Below are 20,955 nucleotides of genomic sequence, written 5' to 3'. Positions count from 1 at the left end.
CTCCCCTGTACCCACAGCATGCAACCACAACTCTTCGACTTGCATGAAATGCCCCTAGTCCTCTGGCCTAAACTTAATCACCCTGACCTCACTTTACTGCCTCCGCATACTTAATGCTTCAGCCAAACTCCCTTTCTGAAAACAAACACAAAAAGAATGACTCGTTCTGCAATTGACTGGATATGAGAGGTTAAGGGGATGGGAGATTCAGAACTGACTCCTAGAGATGAAGCTAAATGAAGTATATAATCACCATTAATGCAGCACTACCTATGTACAAGGAAGTTAAATGGAGAGAATAACACCTCACCCCTGGAAGTACAAGATAAGATGTGATATATCGTAAACTGAGTAGTTGATTCACACGGGACATATTGAACTAACAATAGTATCTAAAATGTATTGCATGTCAACCACATACCAGGCTCTCGGCTGTCATATTCACACATTTTCTTTGGTATATATTTATCATGTTGCACTACATGATATTTTGAAATGAGTGCAGAGTGCAGCATGGCTAGAGCAAGTTAATTAACATGCATTACCACACACACTTTTTTTGTGATAAGAACACTTATATTTACCGTTTTAGCAATTTTCAAGAATACAACACATTTTTACTAGAGTCACCATGTTGCACAATAGGTCTCTTGAACTTATTCCTACTATCTAACTGGAATTTTGTACCCTTTATGTTAGCTAATTTGATCTCACAACCCTCTAGATGTAGACACTACCATTCTTATTTTATGAAAAGACTTCTAAAGCTCAGACAAGGGTAAGGCTATACAACTTATGAAGCAAAAGATCTGGGATACAAACCTAGGTATAACTTCAATGGTCTTGCTCTTTTCTTCTTATGTCATATTGCCTAAAAATAGGAATTTAAGTAGGGTCTACATGAAACAGAATAGTACATATGTACATATATCCAGAACAATGGTGCATACATACGACAGACATACTTTAAATACAGAGACTTAAAGTACCACTGCTAGTGTCTGAAAAGTTAACACCATATTTCCCTCACTGGCATTTCTCAAGGTAAATTATATTTTCCTCATTTGACAGATGAGTAAATCGAGAAAGGTATACTATGATGGCTGATTTGGTCCAATCAACAGATTAGTTTTGTTTGTTTTTGCTTTTGTTATAACCTAACAGCTGCAACTTCATTGGCTGCATATGTATCTCTTTGGAATGCTTTTGTCTGACAGTAATAGAAAACCCAACTTAGAGTGGCTCTGAGCAATAAGGAAGACATTAAATTATCTCATGGAACCAGAAGACCACAGCTTTAGTTCTGGGGCTTAACTGGCACTCTTTCTAATCTTCCTGGTCAGCTACACTCAGGACTTGACCCCTTTTTTTTCATCCTTTTTCATTGCTTTGGGGTCACAGGAGAGCTTCTACAACTCCACATTCATGTTCTTTCAATAGTGTCCCTCTCAGGGTGAAGGGAAGTTGTGCTAAATGCTTTCTCTCAATAGGCTCTGTGTTTTTATTTAGAAATGAAACTTCTTGTGGGTCTTCGTCCTGTGTCTTATTGGGAAGAATTGGGTTATGTAGTAAACCAAACACTAGAAAAGAATATGAGATTTCCATAGCAGCTTTAGGTCAAAGAAAGTTAATTTTTTTAGGGGATGAGGTGGGGCTTTCTTTCATAAAAACAATCATGCAAATGCCTACCAGTCAGGCTGAGATTAGAACTTGGGTCCCCTAAGTTTCTGTCAAGAATGACTGGAGAATTAGTTCCTGATATCTAAGCCTGACCATGAAGAACGACCAGCAAATCAACCATTCAACTTTGAAGGCTGCTTTCATTATTCAGTAAGGTATATTTTGATGCCCATGTTTTAATGCACAAATAAGAGTGGAATGTTAGTCCCAACATGTTTTCCAAAGCCAAACACTATCAACAGATCTCTCTTCAGATGAAGAGGAAAACGGTTATTTGGAACAAAGCTCTTGGCCTGAATGCCATTTCACACCCAGCCTCAGACAGGCCCAACCACAAACCACTCTATCCAAATGGATCCACACTGGGTGTCGACACAAGAACAGCTGATGTGGAGTGAAGAGCCTGCATCTGGAACCAGGATTGGATTTAAGGCCAGGCTCTGGCACTTACACCCTCTGTGAACCTTAGCTGTTCTGTATGGAGACAGGGAAACCCTTCAGGGCAGGGACTGTGCTATGATCACCCCTCCAGTTTCAGTTCTTACCAAATGGCCAGCACACTGCTGACACTCAATAAATACATTCATTCACACACTCATTCATTCATTCATTAGGGCCAAGTCCTATCTAGGTGGTGGAATACAATAATGAATAAAACAGATACATCTCATGTTCTCATAGCCTTAGTCTATCTAACAAGTGATACAGACAAGGAGATAAACAGGTACAGAAAGGCATGATAGATGTCTCTACAGGATAGAGGGGTGTCCTGTGGGAACACATTGGAGACAGGTTAGAAGGCCATGGGATGCTACTTATGAGATGATGTATAAGCTGGGTTTTGAAGTACAAGTAGAAATTATCCACATGAGGAGGGAAGAGAGAGGAAAAGCACCCCACGGGGATGAAACAGAGACCTGGAAGCAAGAGACAACTATATGTCTTTGAGAAAGTAAGAGTAATTTCAATTGACTGGACTGTAAAGTACACATGAGTTTGCAATTGGCAGTAGGGTGGGGTGGTGATTGGTGTTGGGGTAGTGAGAGTAACAAGAGATGGGGCTGAAGAAGCAGATGAAAGTCAGATCTTAAGTCCTGAAAAAACATTTTGTTCAATATCCCAAATGAATGAAAGGGCTTTAAGCAGGTGAATAAAATGATCATATTTGCATTATTTTACATATTGATTTGGCTGCTGTGTAAAGAATGAATCAGAGGAGGCAAAGACTGGTGATATGGAGGTTGATTAAAAGGCTACTAAGATAGGCCAGGCTAGAGATGATAGGATAAAAGTAGACAACGAAAATGGCATTACCTGACCCATCTTTGTCACAGGCATGTTTATTCTTTCATCCCTTTATTCATTGACTAACTCATCCAACTGTAATTAACTAAGCCAGGCACCCTGCTACAGGTATGGGTTGGTCTCCATTGCAGCTATCAAGGGTTACAGTCTAGCAGAAAAGACAGACTGGTGAGTCAACCATTACATTGTTGTAATGCTGTAAAAGTAGAGTGGTAATATGGGTGTTTTCTGTTTGTTTTTGTTTATTTACTTTACCTTTTCCCCTTTCTCCTGATAACACAGGCTCTCTTTTTTATGGGAAATCCCATAGAATTCTACACGGTTTGAGCAACCAAGCAAATCTGTTCCCATGACCACACAGACGATTTAAGTTGGGGCATATAAATCTACCAGAGACAGGCAAGACCCCACCATCATATTTAGCATATATGCACTGAGAGAGAGAAGGTCTGTCTGCTTTAGAATTTTGACTTATAAGGAGAATGAAGACAGCATTGCCAAGGGTCATGTTGCCTCCACACTCAAATTGTCTGTTGAAATTAAAGCTGGGGTAAGCAGAGCTGAAAGGTAGAAAGAAAAAGTACACCAATGCCCAGATTATAACATTTAAACCTTCAGATTATCCCCTTCATCTCCTCATCCTAGTTATATGAGCCAACATTCCCCTTTTAGGACTATGCAAGTTTGAACTGGGTTTCTGTTGCTTACATCTAGAAGAATTTGAATATAAATGGACCCATAGGTATACAAAGGATGAGAAGTATAAAGTTGCTGAGGAAAAAGAATAAGTTTCCCAGAAGAGGTGATCTTGAGCTGAATCTTAAAGCATAAGGTGATAGCATCGTCTAGGTGACAGGAGTAGAAGACAGAGGCATTCCAGGCACAGAGAACTGAATATACAAAACTTGAAGGCATAAAAGACAAGGGAGTGAACAGGGAAGCCTAAGTTTTCTAATATTGTAGAACACATGAATATAAATGGACGAGTGCATATGTGTATTAAGCTGTGGGAGGAGGGGGAGGCTGGAGCCATAGGAAAGAAAGATCCAAAGAAGTCCCCTTTTTCTCCTGTGTACACATCTCCCCAAACTCATATATAACTGGATTAGGGAGAGGATATGTGCTGAGCTGTTCTCTCTGGATGAACTTTAGGATCATCTTGGATCTGTTGCCCTCTTATTTTCACATCAAAATCTGTTTCTGTGTCTCCAAGACTTGTTCATGATAGCCCCTGTTTTCAGTTTTTCTTATTCCTCCTATTCTCTAAAATCCTTTAAGAATTTACACAAACACTACTGCCTTTAAGAAGCCTTCCCTGATTTTTCCAGACAGAATTGTGCCTTTTCCTCTGGGATCCCATACTCTTGGCCTGTGCCTCTGTTAAACGCACATTTCGTTATGTTTCACATGAAACTAATTTTTATATGTTTTCAGTATTGTGGGGTCTTTGAGAGTACAAACCTTGATTTTTCATCTTTGGGGAGACTAGCATAGTGTCTAGATACTAGAATTGTCATAGAAGTGCTTTTAAAGGTGATGTAAGTGCTGACAATAAAACTTTAACCAGCTCCAAGAGTTTCAGTTTGAGCTCAACAGCAATACCAACAATGAAAATCCAAAGCCTAAGAATATCGTTTGAACTTTCTGGGTTGGGAGATAGTTACAAATCTTTAACTTCCAAAGCTTTTCATTAAAACTGGAAGAAAATGTGAGACCAGTTGTGCTCACAGTATTTCAGCTTGACAGTTTCTGGGCTTAGCTGGAGTCAATGAATGAACTTAAATAATGGAGAAAACCCACCCACAAGGCCTTTTGAAGCAAAAAGAAGAGAAGTGAAGGAATCTGACCACCTCACTTCTGTGCTTCTGGGACATTTTTCAAAGTGCCAAACAGGTTAAAAGGGAAAAAATCCACTCATCCTATTCCAGATTTGCAAATAATACATGTTGTTATGGCATCATAATGACAATTATTTGAAAAATTGGTGATTTTTTATCTTTTATACAGATGTCTTAGTGTCAGGCAGATTCAACTTACGGGAGGTCTTTCTGCCAATATGGCTCGTTTACTGACCATTCAGCAGGTGGAAAGCATGAAACAGATTTCTTGGTTGTAAAGGAGTCTGAAAATACACGTACTTAAGCCTGAAAGATTCGAAGATTTGTCCTGTGTCCCTTTTCTGCAAGATGCAAAATCATACAGATTCATTGAGCACCTTGATAATCAACCAGTCCTTCAGGGTGGTCCAAAGGGTAGACACCCCTGAGCTGTAGAAACTGTGCTCACCAGGCCCACCCTTGTGGGCAACTTCCAGAGCTAAGCTAGAGAGGCCAGAGCATCAAACTTTATGAAGTGAAACTCAGAATTTACAAATAAGGTCCATAAAACTTTAACACAAATATAAGCCATGCTTACGTTGCAAAGTTAAGTTTAAAGAAATGACTCAAGTGCACTTAGCATAAGAAACCAACTACACACACAAACACATATATTCATGTGTGCAGATATGTGCCTGTGTGTGTGTGTGTGTGTATATATATATATATATTTGCATATTTTGTGGGTGCAGGCTATGGCCACTGTCACTAGAGAAAGACTCTTGGCACGTTTACTGCAGCCTAGGAGCTAGACCACAGCCTTGCTGATCCAGAAGAAAAATATTCTCAATCTACTCAGAGATGGCCAAACCTGAGGGTTAGCCTGACACTAACTAAATTAACAGGGAAATAACAGTGCATTATTCCACAGTAAACATTTTATTTTAGCAGGCAGAATCCTTATGTATCCTACCAAGACATTCTGCTTTCCCAAGCTTGAGATACATGGAAAGCCACTATAATAATCAGAAGGTTGCTGAGTATCTCAGTTAGGACTCTCAGTTGCAAATGGCAGAATTCCTGATCCAAAAGGACTAAAGCAATTGTCTCGTGTAACTAAATATTAATACTTCAGAAGAGTATCTTCAGGCACAACTTGATCAGGTCAGGGCCCAGTCACTTGCTCTCCGTCGCTCAGCTCTGCCTCCCGCTACGTTGGCTCCTTCCTCAGACAAGATCTCTTCCTGGGACATGAGAAGCATGCAGCAGATTCAGATCTTGAATCCTCTCAAATTGAACACTGTGGATAAACAGCGAGCTCCTTTTCCAGAAATCCATCCCAAATTGTGCTTGTGTATCATGTGCCAGACAAGGTAATGAGAAAAAGATGATGCCCAGCTGTGCTTGGTCCCAAGAGTTGGAAAATTAAGTCCCACCAAAACCAGTGGAATAAGAATACGTTAATATACCACAGGTATACCTCACAGATCTTACAGGCTTGGTTCCAGACCACCACAATAAGGCAAGCCATATAAGTCTTTTGGTTTCCCAGTGCATAGAAAAGATATGTTTATACTATACTTGTAATCTATTAAGTCTGCAATAGCATTATGTCTAAGAAAAACAATGTGCATACCTTAATTTAAAAATAATATATTGCTAAAAAATACTAATGGTTTTCTGAGCCTTCAGGACATTGTGATCTTTATACTAGTAGAGGGTCTTGCCTTGATGTTGATGGCTGATGACTGATCAGGGTAGTGATTGCTGAAGTTTAGCGTGACTGTGGCAATTTCTTAAAATAATATCACTGGGAAGTTTGTCACATAGATTGACTCTTCTTTTCACATACACACACACACACACAAATTTCTGTATTATGTGATGCTGTTTGATAGTATTTTATCCACTGTAGAACTTCTTTTAAAATTGGAGTCAACTCTCTAAAATCCTGCTTTACCAATTAAGTTTATAAGCCTTAGTTTGTAGTTTTTTATAATATTTGTAATATTCTAAATTCTTTGTTGTCATTTCAACAATGTTCACAGTGTCTTCCCCAGAAGTAGATTCCAGCTCAAGAAACCACGTTGTTAATGTCATAAGAACAACTCCTCATTTGTTAACGTTTTATCATGAGATTGCAACAATTCAGTCACATCTTTAGGCTCCACTTCTAATTCCAATTCTCTTGCTATTTCCGCCAAATCTGCAGTTACTTCCTCCAATGAAGTCTTGAATCCCTCAAGTCATTCATGAGGATTGGAATCAGCTTCTTCCAAACTTGCGTTAATGTTGATATTTTGACCTCCTCCTATGAATCATAAATGCTCTTAATAGTATCTAGAGTGGTGAATCCTTTCCAGAAGGTTTTCAACTTATTTTGCTTAGCTACCTTAGAGGAATTACTATCTATGGCAGCCATAGTCTTACAAAATGTATTTATTAAACAGTAAGACTTGAAAGTCAAAATTAATCTTTGATCATGGGCTGCAGAATAGATGTATTAGCAGGCAACACTAATCTCATTATACATTTCCACCAGAGTTTTTGGGGTGACCATTATCACTAATGAGCAGTAATATTTTTAAAAAGATTTTTTTTCTATTAATAAATCTGTAGGTCTTTATAATGAACTTAAAATATTCAGTAAACCATGCCATAAACAAGTATACTATCATCCAGGCTCTGTTATTACATTTATAGAACACAGGAAGAGTAGATTTAGCATAATTCTTAAGGACTCCAGGATTTTCAGAATGGTAAATTAGCACTGGCTTCAATTTAACATCACCAGCTGCATGTCTGACCCCTAAGAAGAGAGTCAGCCTATCCTTTGAAGTTTTGAAGACAGGCATTGACTTCTCCTCTCTAGCTATAAAATCCTAAATGTCATTTTCTTCCCATCTTATCTATGTTTTATCTACTCTGAAAATATGTTGTCTAGCATAGCCACCTTCCTCAATGATCTTAGTGAGATGCTCTGGATAGCTTGCTATAGCATCTATATCATAACTTGCTGCTTCAGCTTACACTTTATGTTATGGAGATGGCTTTTTTCCTTAATCCTCATGAAAAAAAAAACTCTGCTAGCTTCCAAAAATTTTTCTGCAGCTTCCACACTTCTTTTAGTCTTCATAGAATTGAAGAGAGTTAAAGTTTTGCTCTGAATTGGGTTTTGGCTTAAGACAGTGTTTTGGCTGGTTTGATCCTCTATCCAGACTATTATAACTTTCTACATATCAGAAATAAAGTTGCTTCACTTTTTATCATTCATGTGTTCATTAGAGTAGCACTTTTTATTTCCTTCAAGAACTTTTCCTTTGTATTCACAACTTGGCTGTTTGGTGAAAGAGTTCTAGCTTTCAACCTGTCTCAGCTTTGTATGTTCTTTCTTTGCTAAGCTTAATCATTTCTAGCTTGTGATTTAAAATGGGAGATGTGTGACTCTTCCTTTCACTTGAACACTTAAAAGCCATTGTAAGGTTATTAATTGGCCCAATTTCAATATTGTGTCTCAGGGAATAGGGAGGCGCAAGAAGAGGGAGAGAGATGGAAGAAGGGTTGGTTAGTGGAGTGGTAATAACACACACAATTATTAAGTTCCTCATCGTATATGGTCATAGTTTGTGGCACCCAAAACCAATTACAATAGTAACATAAAAGATCACTGATCATAGATCACTAAAACACACATAATAATAACAGAAAAGTTTAAAATACTGTGAGATTCACTAAACTGCGACCCAGAGACAAAGTGAGCACATGCCATTGGAAAAATGGTACCGACAGACTTGCTCAACCCAGGGTTGCCACGGTATCTGTGAAGTGCAATAAAGCAAAGCACAATTCAACAAGGTATGCCTTTATTTTGATAAGGCATTTAGGAGATCAAAGATGCATAAACCACACTGCAAAAGCCTAAAAGCACAGATGGTCACTAAATGATCTTTGCAGAAGAATAGAGTTAGGTACCCATAGAGCTCATTCTGCAGAGTGAGACACTGTGTCAGGATGGGGCTGATTTTCCAGTGGCTCTGACAAAGAATCTGAACTCTACATCAGTAGGCCTTTTTCTCCACCTTTCCTCCATGCAAGACTTTTCCTGATATTGCTTAATAATTGCCATTGTTAAGATAGAGTTGCTTAATAATTCTTAGGTATATGTTCAGTAAATATCAGCTCGAATGGCTGCCAAGTCATAAGTCTGAAGAGAGGGGCACACATCTAGGCCTAGTCCAGTGACAGTCTTTTTTGTGTAGGAAAAATGCTTAGTTCTTTCACCTCTTTGGCTGATTCATCCCCACAAGTAACTTTTAGAAGGTACAAATAATAGATCAGTTTTCCCAGAGGAGAAAACTGAAGTCCAGAAATGAGAAGCATCAGATCTAACACTTGAACTCTTTGTTGCTGAATCAACTAAGCAATCTTTTCATACTCTTCACTCAGGAGCCCTTGCCCCATGACACCTTTCTCTGCCTGGTTCTTCCTCAGTCAGAAGCACTAATTATCTTAACCTTTCCTTCCTCAGAGAGATCGGTGAGAATTCCACCTGCCATCAGGGCAGACATTCTGTAGGTTATGGTCCTAATAATTAGCTGTGAGACCGCCTGAAGGCTGTATTAAAGCACATGGAAACCAACACCAGCATTCTCCTACTTGCCTGTCCCTCCTTGGGGTTTCACAGTGCCGCCACTAGCCATGGTGATTAATGAGTTAATAATAAAGATGAGTTTTTGGATGCTTGAGCAGAGGGTAGCTGTCCACCAAAATGGATTAGCCTGGTCCACCGGGTGTGGCCCTGGAGGGACAGCTGTTCTATGTTCCTCCAGGAACCTTGTTTAGCACCAATCACCTTGTCATAAGGATATATTAAGGGGAAAGCAATTCTGGCTGCCTGCTCAGAAACGCTGACCGCTCCGGCTGCTTGATGATTCTGAATTTACAGAGCTGGTCCTGCCCCAGGGGAAACAGCACAGAAGGGGAGCCGAAGGTCTGGCTTCTTAGCCTGCACAAGGGTTAATTTAATATGTGACTTTGGAGAAGTCACTTCCCTTTGAGCCTCAGTTTCCTCACCTAGAAGATTGTAGGACGAGGTGATTCCCAAGACTCTTTAAAAGAGAATCCATAATCCTATTACTTAACTTACTAAGTACACCATCAGTAACAGCAACTCACCATCCTCTTTAGGAGTATTTGCTGTAAAAATCCAGTCAAAGCCTTTCAGTATAGGCTATTTCCCAGTTTGACACAACAGAAGAATCACCTGAATTCAGTGTTAAACTCTCAGTCTCCAGTGCCACCCCGCACAGAAAGGATCATCACCTCCTGGGAAAGACTCTGAAATCTGTGTTTTTAACAAACATCTCTGGTGAGTCTCTAATGGCTCAAGTTTGGAAAACACTGAGATAGACTCAATGGTATGCATGTGGCATCTGCAGAGATCCCAGACTCATGGATCTCAAGCTTGTCTGCACAAAGGAATCATCCGGGAGCTTTAAAAGCCCTGCCACCCTGGTGCCATCTCCAGAAATTCAGACTTAATTGGGCTGGAGTGCAGCCTGGGCTTTCAGGGTTTTAAAGACTCCTCAGTTGATCCTGATATGCAGTTAGAACACGAATCTCTGCCTTGAACCCTAACTGTGTGTGATTCTTATGTCTTCAACATTCCTCCTCCACCACCATTGGGGTAAGTGGCAGTCCAACAGAGCTCAGATGTTCCTGTAAGGACAACACCGTCATCCAGCACCTGGTAGAGACTCCAAAGACAGAAGGACCGATTCTTATTTTCCATGCACCAGCGTGGCAGCAAGGGATGGAGGTCTTCTTATGCAAATGGGAGCATCAATTGCTCCCTCAGTGTTCCTGGTAAAGTGGGACTCACACTATGCCTACTCACATCACAAGTGTTCAATGAACACTACTTGTATCGAGGATCAAGAGAGATTTTAGGAGATCACAGGAATCTTCTGACAGTCCCAAGATACTTGGCAAATAATTGCCACTGGACATATTTATCACTTTCATTCAATTTTTTAAAAAGCAGAAATAGTGGTAACTTTAGCTATCATTTTCTGAGCTCCAATCATATCCTCTGTACTGGGCCAGACCCAACAACCACTATCACTCACCCTCACCCCATCTGCAGAAAGGAGGAGTCTCCCTGCTTGTTTCTTCCCAGGCTAGGAAATTCAACTTCAGAGACTTGAAGGTCATTCTGCTGGCACAAAACAGAGGTCCAAGTCCTCATCTGTCACACTGCAGGCCAGCCCCAGCCGCCACGCCACACCACCCTGCAATTTATTTGGTAGATTGTTTTATTTCTGAGTAATAAAGTCTCTCCCTCTGCCCACCATCTAATTCCATATAATTTACATGAAAACCCTGTCACCAAAGTATTCTCTCTGTGGGAGACATCAGCTCCTGTCAGCCTTTTGAAATGTCTGGAGCAAAAGCTGGAAGCTTGTCTTGCAGCATTTAAGCCATCAGCATATGTCTATTAACGGAGAAGCACCCATTTTGAGAGTGACTTGACATTTTAAAAATGTCTATTTGTTACCAACAATATCCTTTCAAACCTTTCAAAATCCCCTAAAACCAACAAAATCAGCTAGCATGCAGGTGAGCCTATCTTCCCTGTCACTGTCTGAGCAGTGATATTTCAGCACTGAAAGGAGATGTGTGTGCATATGTGTGTGCCTGTATGTGTGTGTGCATGTATGTATGTGTATACACGCAAGTATATGTGGAAGGCACATGCCTGTGCATATATCTGTATGTGTGTGTGCATGCATGCACTCGTGTGCAGACAAAACAGAGGACTCTAACAATGAGGTAGATGTAGGACAGAGACAAGAAGAACCTGAGTGCACCCATTTCTTTCATCAAGCAAAATGAAGGATCTGAAGCCATCACCAGCCCTTAAATCTCTGCTCTCCTTCAGTAACTAATCAACCAGCTTGGGACTCATGCTTCTCCTCTGTAAAAAGACAAAACAATTATTTATGGAATTGATTTCCCCCTTGATCACTTACAACTCTCAGCAAGTCATTTAATTTCTCAGTTTCCTCATAGAATTATTATGAGGAATAAATGAGCTAATAAATGTAAAACAAAATATACGGAATATAATGAGCATTGTTGTTATTGTCATTCCTAACTCAAAAATATTATTGGTTTGTTCCACTTCACTATCTTGGGGAACAGATTAATGACATATTTCCTTTAATTGTCAAATTAGAAAACCATCCACCCCCATATTATAGATCAACAGAATATCTGGTCTTCCTCCTAGGGTTTTCCTCTTTCCAAAATTTTGATGACCTCCCAAACATTGTTGATAGGCTCTGCTAATCCATTCTGGTTTCAGGCTTGTCATTCTCCAGGTATTCTTTGCTCCTGAGTTTCTTTTACAAAAAGCACCACAATTTTTTATAAGCGTGGACACAGACTTCTTCCTTAACATCTCCCCAAAAAATCTGTGTTGCTTGGGGTCCATGCATGAGGAATAGGAAAGAATAAAGCAAAGAGTGGCTCATACCACTTCCAAGGTTGTACATGGGCCTTACAAACTATTAACCCATCTTGGATTTGCATTCTGCAGCTGGAAAGCTTCCTAATGGGTGAGGCATCCAACCCTCACCAATAAAAAAGTCTCTGGCAACTTCCTCCTCTAGAGACTAGATGACCATTTCTTGGTACCCAGAAAGAAGGAGGCTTCTTCCATGATCTCTGCCTACATCCAGCATAGGCTGGCTTCCTTTCTGACCCAGAGCGAGATAAAGCAGGGACATCCATTCTTCAGGAAATACTCTGGTCTTCCTTCCACCCACAGGGCAGTCTGATCACCAGAAACAGACAGGGCAATAGCTGTCTTGCCATTTGTTTAGCAAAGTCTGAGTTGATCAATTTTAAATAGCACTTCCTGAACACATTAAGACTACAGCATAAATTCACATTTAGGAGAAATAGTTCTTCCAGGACCATTCTAGAGAGATACACACTCAACTCAAATTAAAAAGCCAAACTGTCAGTTTGGCAGAATAGGTGGTGTCTGTTTTACTGATATGTAACAAAAGGGATTCAGGAGGAATTTTCCAAAAGATAATTAGTGTTCCTCAGATGCAGGAAGCAAACATAGTCAGTGACCCTAAAATGTCCATACTCCAATGAAAGAAAAAAAGAATTAAAAATCCTCTTTTTCCGGCACCCCATACACAGGGTTGTAATAAAGGCAAAATAAAATGCATTTTCTGAACTTTAAGAGGCTATTAAAAACATTGGTCATAATTAATATGCTTCAGCCCCCATTTTCCCATCTGAAAAAAATGGAATGATAATAATAGCTACCACACAAGTTTTTGTGATAATCAAACAGGATTTAATGTGTGACAATCTTACATGATTATTAGGCACTATTTTTTATTTCCAAGCTCTGGTAGAAATTAATTATGTGTTGTGGCTATGTCACTTCAACACTCACCATTTATTAATTAATGTATTCATTTATTTTATTTTATTTTTGAGATGGAGTTTCACCCTTTATGCCCAGGCTGGAGTGCAATGCGCGATCTCGGTACAACGCAACCTCCACCTCCCAGGTTCAAGCGATTCTCCTACCTCAGCCTCCCGAATAGCTGGGATTATAGGCATGCACCACCATGTCCAGCTAATTTTGTATTTTTAGTAGAGATGGGGTTTCTCCATGTTGGTCAGGTTGGTCTCGAACCCCAACCTCAGGTGATCCACCCGCCTCGGCCTCCCAAAGTTCTGGGATTACAGGCATGAGCCACCACGCCTGGCCAACATTCATCCTTTGTTACCTGAAAATAAGGTTATTCCAGGTCTGATTCTCTGCAGGGATGCAGATTCCTCCACACAACCACACCTAGGATGTCCCTCCTGGGTGTGCTTTGCTATTAAATATGATTCATTCTGCAACCCAACTGGATTCTCAGCTTCTCACTGAAGTACTCCCTGACCAGCACAGGAATCCCATTTCTCAATGCTTACAGTTCTATAGTAATATTGAACACTGTCTAATTTTGTTTGCCAGTCTTTAAGGTAATATTTCTAACTCTGAAATCAACCCATAACTTCCTCAAGGATGACTACTGCACCTCATTATTTATCTAGACAGCTTAAGTTATAACAAAAAGAGTAGGTGCATTTATTTCAGAGAATCTTGAATTCAAATCCTGCTTCTGTCACTTGTTAGTGGTCATATATGGGGCCAGTTACTTTAGATTTCTGAGTATCAATCTCTTCATCATAAACTTGTGTATAAAGAGAATGCACGAGAAGAGAACTTCAAAAATAACTCCCGTTGCCTGTCTGTGCAGGTAGAGGCAGCAAAGCAATATATAGGAGATATCACCTGAGAGGGGACCTATATTCAAGTAGATTGCCACTGGCAGGGAAAAAGGATGACCAAAACCTTCCGTAGCTCCTTGAGGTCCACCCCTCACTTAGACACCTTGGCATACACAAGACCCTGGAGAAGGTTGGATCAACTTTTGAAAGGAGCCAAAAACCTTTTGGAAAAAGCTAAGACCACAACACAAGTATCCTGGAATTAAAATATGGGAAAAGATTTCAGAATGGATCAGGTGTCCCTGACGTAGACTACCACAAGAGAATGGAGCAAGGGCTTCAAAGGGATATTTAGCAGAAGGAAAGAGAATCTGGGTGGAACACAAAAGTCCGGGTGCTTGAGTGGTGGCTGTTCAGGTACAGTAAAGAACTGAGTCTTAGAGACCTTCAACACACCACCACTGTCTCAGAAACTCTGCCTGGGACCAATGGCTAGTCATGCCAACAGGAACTAAGCCATCCTAAGCATTGGTAGCCTTTCTGTGGGCAATCTTGACATCAGTAATTACCACATTGTCAGAAAAAAAAATTAAAAAGATCCATGTACCTATGAGAAACCAAGTTGTCTCACTATCTTTGTAGGGCAAAGATACCTATGAGAAACCAAGTTGTCTCACTATCTTTGTAGGGCAAAGACACCTATGAGAAATCAAGTTGTCTCACTGTCTTTGTAGGGCAGTTGACTGTGTATACAAGTAAATGGATCTTACTTTCCACTCTCTAATGACTTGACATCTGCAGGCAGGGCTCACCCTGCTAGATGCAGAACATTTAGCAAATTAGGACACAGGAAGACCTCAAGAGGATGACATAGACTCTTCTGCAATAGAGGTAGATAGATCCTACAACAATCATTCAAAAAATGGAAGAAGTACCAATGTGTTTGTGCCCCAAGCTGGGGCATCAAGCTGAGTGCCAAGCTGATGTGGCACCAGCCACATCAGGAGCATGAGGGTAGTAGCCTACTTCATACGTTGTTGTGTGGATTAAATAAAATAACAAATGTGAAATCTCAGCATAAACATTGATTCTCTTTCTATCACCTTCCTGATTTCTGCAATGCTCAAGACTGCACCTTATTATGCATCGGAAAGCCTCAGGCACTTTCTGTACAGTAAGTGATACAAATATAAAGCTGGAGTCTGTTGAGAACGTGGATGACACCCTTCTGTTACCCCAGTGTCAAAGAAGATCTGGGCTTAAAGAGACCTCAAAGATCATGCCATACAATTGTCCTGCTCTACAGATGGGGAAACAGATGTCTGGAGTGGTTAAAGAGACTGCCCATGGCCAAACAACAAGTGGCCTCATTCATAGATGCGCTGTCACTCTACAACATCACATGGCCTCTTCTCACTCTTCTTATACCTAACACACACAACCTTTAGCTTCTAACGCCTTGCACCAGCACAGAGTGCTAGCACCTAGTTTTCTACCTGTTGGTCCATGCCTATTCGAATACAATAAATTGCCGTCTTCACTGAGTTATTCCCAGGAACAGTTGTGTGGGCCAGTGAGTGGAGAGAGAGTTCTTATAAGAACTAAGTTGGGGTAAAGATACATTTTACAATTTATCAAAGTCATGACCACTGACATCTCATATTTCACAATAAAAATGCTGTTTATATAAACTACAAATATGTATGTATGTTTGAAAATGGGGAAAAAAGATAAAATATCTCAGGTTTCTGTAGCCATGGAGACACATATGCACCTCAACTTACAATGGGGTTACATCCCAATCATCCCATCATAAATAGAAGTACCATAAGTTGAAAAAGCATTTAATACACTTCATCTACAGAATATCATAGCTTAGCCTGGCCTACCTTAAACGTGCTCAGAACACTTATCCTAGTCTGCAGTTGGGCAAAATCATCTAACCCAAAGCCTACTTTATAATAAAGTGTTGATATTTCATGTAACTTATCGAATGCTATACTGACCATGAAAAAGAGAATGCTTGTATGGGTACTCAAAGTGCTATTTCCATTGAATGCATATTGCTTTTGCACCATCGTGAAGTCAACAAAATTATAAGTCAAACCATTGTAAGTCGGGGACAAATGAATACCGATCTCAGGTCATTCCAAATGTCTTTTTTTGACCCCTTCACACAGAGTGCTCTAAATGAATAGAGAAAATTGCATAACCATGCATATTGGTACTACTATGAATTAACGATCATTAGGCTCAAATAAGTTTAGTCCATATTTTGCATCTTGAAAGAGAGCAACACAAAGCACTACCATGATTTCCAAGTGGGCACCTCATTATTTTATTAGACTAGCCAATTCTGGGCAAATAAGTAGAAATTAGCCCTAGTGGATCAAATGGTCATGTGCCAACTGGGGCATCTCCGCAATGTAAAATGAATCTCAAAGACTGAGGCAACTTGTATGGGCCTCCTGTAAACTTGGAATGATGATACTTGCAGAAACATTGAGAGCAGGGAAGAAAAATGCATAAGTGATGATTCCATCAATGACAAGTCACTACCCGTCTGGAGTACAAGTAATCTAGTGTAAACAAACTCCCACCAAGTGGGTAGCTGGGGTCCTCGTGGGATGGTGCCCTATCAGGAGCTTAGTTTTGGTCTCTGCAGCTGCACAGAACCTAGAAAGCCCTAGGTGGGTGTGAGCTGCTGCTGTTGGCTCAAACATAGCTGCTCTAAGACTCATTTCACAGGCACTGGGCTAGCTGAGGACAGAGGGCAGTGTTGACATCCCAGGACAAGCCTTGTCTGATGGTGGTTGAGACACTCCTCTATGTTGGATGCTTTCTGGTGGGCACAATGTGAAATGCAAACATTAACAAATAGAATGCCCACTACGGTAATTTCATCACCTGCCTCTGTCTCAAATTTCTATGTTTTGAATCTTCTAATCATGTTCCTTTTAGGCTTCTGATCAGTCATCCAAGCCAGTCTCCCTGCTGAAGAGTCTGCATAATTCTGCAACTCAGGCCATGTTTTTTCCACATCAAGTGTATTAGTCAGCTTAGGGTGCTATAACAAAATGCCATAGGCTGGGTGGCTTAAACAACAGAGAATTATTTTCTCATGGTGGCTAAAAGTCCATGATCAGGGTACCATGGCTGGTTCTGGTTAAGACTCTCTTCCTGGCTTATAGATGGTCATCTTCTCACTGTGTCCTCACATGACCTCTTCCTTAAACATACAAAAAAGGAGAGATAGAGCAAGCTCTCTGATTTTGCTTTTTATAAGGGCACTAATCTCATCATGAGAGCCCCACCCTTATGACCTCATCTAAACCTAATTGTCTCCCGAAGGCCCCATCTCCAAATACTATCACATTTGGGATTAGGGCTTCAACATATGAATTTCTGCAGGACACACAAATATTCAGCCCACAACACGAAGTTAATGTGCTGTGAATACCCTGGCTTCCTGGAAGGACTTTCCCTCACAGCTGTCTTTCAGGGTCACTTTCAAACCATTTTCAGTGTCTAATTTCAAATAACACCAACATATGGAGCTGACACACACATGAATCAAGCCAGAGTAGTTTTGTCCTTTATGTTTGTTGTAGGAAAGCACCCAAGAATGAGGCCATAGGTGTGAGCTAAGGGGAGAAGTGCTGGTACAGTAGAGCAAGCAATTAGGATCTGGACCACCGCTTCTCATAACTTCCTTTTGCGCTTTGAGCCTACTCATTTCTGATCCCAGTTGTAGCATTTCCAAATAATGGTGGAATGCTGATGTGCCCACCTGACTTTATGATTAGGTGGGTCTGACAGTGACCAGCTTATAATGGGCATCTCTGGTTGCATGTTTTCAAGCCCTGTGATGTCCCATTATTAAACGAATTCTCCAGCAGAGCCCAGGAGTCCATCTAAAGTCATTGGCTCTGTGTCACTGAAGGCACTGTCTTTCTCCACATTCTAGGGGTCTGTACCATGGCTGTATATATACCATAAACCTAGGGGTCTATACCATGATAAGAGTATTGGGAGACTCTGCAGAATCTTGAACCACCATGGCTATCTCTGACATCTTAGGATCACCTGTGTTCTGTGAACCAAGTGGCTGGGAGGCTTGCACAGCAGTCTGGATCTTCAGCCATGTGGACATTTCAAGAACTTGGAAAGAGGATTCTAGATCCCATTCTGTCACTGAAGTACTGAAGATTCAAGGAAAATCTTCACACTGCTCTAGGTCTTAATGTCTTCTAAATAAGGAATTCCTATCCAAGAGTCATATTTTGTACCTGGAACCAGTGTTGTCCATTTAAGAGAGGCATATGGCAAGGGTGGGGGCATGGGTTTGGAGACTGTGGACCACTTGAAAGAACTGTTGCCATGCCACTAATTAGTAAGTGTATTGTTCCAGGAGGGAGAGCCCCTCCTCAAAGATCAGGAAACTGTGCTGGCTTTTCATGTGTCCACTTGGCAAGTTTGAACTAGAGGCCCCAGATTCTTCTTTCTAGCATGTTTTGGTTGGGATGAAGCAGAAGGACAGTCTCTTCTCGGAGCTGGAGGTCAGGAGAGGGGCCATGGGCATATTTTAGCAGACACGTCCCTCTCCCTGTGAGTCAATCAAATTCAACACCAGGTGCTGCCAAGTATGGATCTTACAGCAGAGGTAATTAATACCCCTAATTGGTTGATTTTAAGTTAATCAGCAGAGAGATTATCCTTGGTGGGACTGAAGGAATTGGCTATAAAACTTTAAAAGAGGGCATAAAAGAGTTCAGAAACATCCACTTGTCCCCAAGAAACTTCAGGTCTGCCTATAGGGTTATGTATAATCATCTTCTTCCCTTTGACTTCCCCACTGCCTGTCCTATGATCTTCAGACTTGCATAGCCAGCCCCACAATTGCACAGGCTAATTCCTTCTAATACTGGTCTGCCCCTTTTATACAGAAACAAAACAGAAAGGTTGATTGCAAGAAAGAGAGGTTAATTGGAGATGTTAGGCTGGATATGAATAAGAAAGAAAGGAGTTAAAGGGTAGGGGAAATATTACAGTGTTTGTCCAGAGACAACATGTAATATGGACTGATCCAGAGTAGGATGGTGGGGAAGGAATTTGCTGCTTCCATGATGAACTTAATTCAAGTAGCCTAGGGTAGACACTATTGGTATCCCCACCCAGACCACCTCAAATTCTCTTGCCAGTGCTGAGTGCCCATCCATCAGTTTCTGTGTGCCATGATGTTCTCTGTTTGCCACTACAACCTTCTTCAAAGCACGATCTTTAGGCTATGGTAAGTGATTTATGTATAAAAAGAGGAAGAAATGTCTAGGAGTTTTTATACCCCTAGATGATCTGTAACTGGTTAGCTGGTTTTAGACTATAAAAGTCCAGCTTCCTTGACCCAAAATAAACTCCAGAGATCCTTATGGATTAGGCTGGAAACCTCATCTGAAATTTCAATCTTGTTTGCCTTCTTCCCCTTCCCTATCTTGCTTCTCTCTCTCTCTCTCTCTCCAGTTCCTTGGAGACTTTCCTTGGAAAAGTCTTTGCACTCAGATCTTTGGCTTGGGGTTTATTTCTGGGAGACCCTGACCTAAGATAGATCCTCCCATCCTAGGACCCCTCTAATGTCCTGTAAACATGCTCTGCAGGTTCAGGAAATATCTGTAACAAAGCTACTCATAATATTTTCAACAAAATCAGTGGTTTCCAAGCTTTCTTCAGAAGCAAAGCTATTTTTCAGATGAAACAAAACCTTACTCAAAACCACAGCATATAAAACAGGTACTAGTCACCTCCTCAGGTGACAGATGGCAGATCTTTTTAAGCCCCTTCTGTCTGCATTCCCTTTACCCCACAACTGTCCCAACGCACCTCTTGGGAACCTAAAGACTCAGCAAAATACTATTAGCAAATAGGCATATTGGATGATTTATATGATCCTTCGACTCAACTCTGATAATCCGTGATGTAGTTCTTACATCGATTTCTGTTGCAGAAGAAAAGCAAACAGAGGTCTTGTTGTACTTCCTGGTCTCAGCAGGTGAACACTGCTTCTTTTTCCCCCACCCTTGCCATCTCCAGGCCCCTGGCTGCCTCCCAGCCCACTGCCTTGTCCACTATTAACTTCAGGTGGCCAAGAAAGCTGCAATCTTCTTTCTTTTTATTGCAGTTTGGGGTCTCATGCATCGTAACTGCCAAACGCAACCAGAAGTCATAGCAATCAAATGGCGATTGACATTTATAGTGTGAATTCAGAAGTAGCGAGCAACCTTTCCTGGGACAATCCTGCCTTTCTGTGAACCAGAATCCATCTCCCATTTTACTAACCAGCCCACTTTGAAAAATACATTGGAAGCCTCAAAGAAAAGTAATTTAACCCATCAGTGGATTGTCATAGAGCAACATTTGGAAAGGACTGTAAATAATCAGAATTTTGTCCTCAGGAATAAAAAGGACTTGCTATCCCACCATTTGTAAAATAATTTAACATTCATTGTCTCTGTTCTTATTTTCTGTCTGAAATATTTGTATCTCTGGTTCTTTCTTAACTTCAAAACCTAAATGTGGCATTTGAGATATTTAGCTAGTCAGGATGAACCAGGGAGAATGTGACCCAAAAAAGATTTCATGGAGAAGAACATTTCAGTAACGGGTTGCTCTGGCTGAGAGGTATTTTCTTGCCTCAAAAGTCAGGGATACTGAAACACCCCTTCCATTCCATCAATTCAGAGAAGAGGGGATGGTGTGGCTTTAAGGCAGGAAGGTGCAGAAGACCTTGTAAAAAAGTGAATGAGCACCACCTCTCCAGCATTTGTGTACGTCAGCAGTTTCTCAAATAGAA

The sequence above is a fragment of the Pan paniscus genome, chromosome 7 (genome assembly GCF_029289425.2).
Source record: "Pan paniscus chromosome 7, NHGRI_mPanPan1-v2.0_pri, whole genome shotgun sequence".
Taxonomy (NCBI): domain Eukaryota; kingdom Metazoa; phylum Chordata; class Mammalia; order Primates; family Hominidae; genus Pan; species Pan paniscus.
This window is presented reverse-complemented; position numbering follows the sequence as displayed.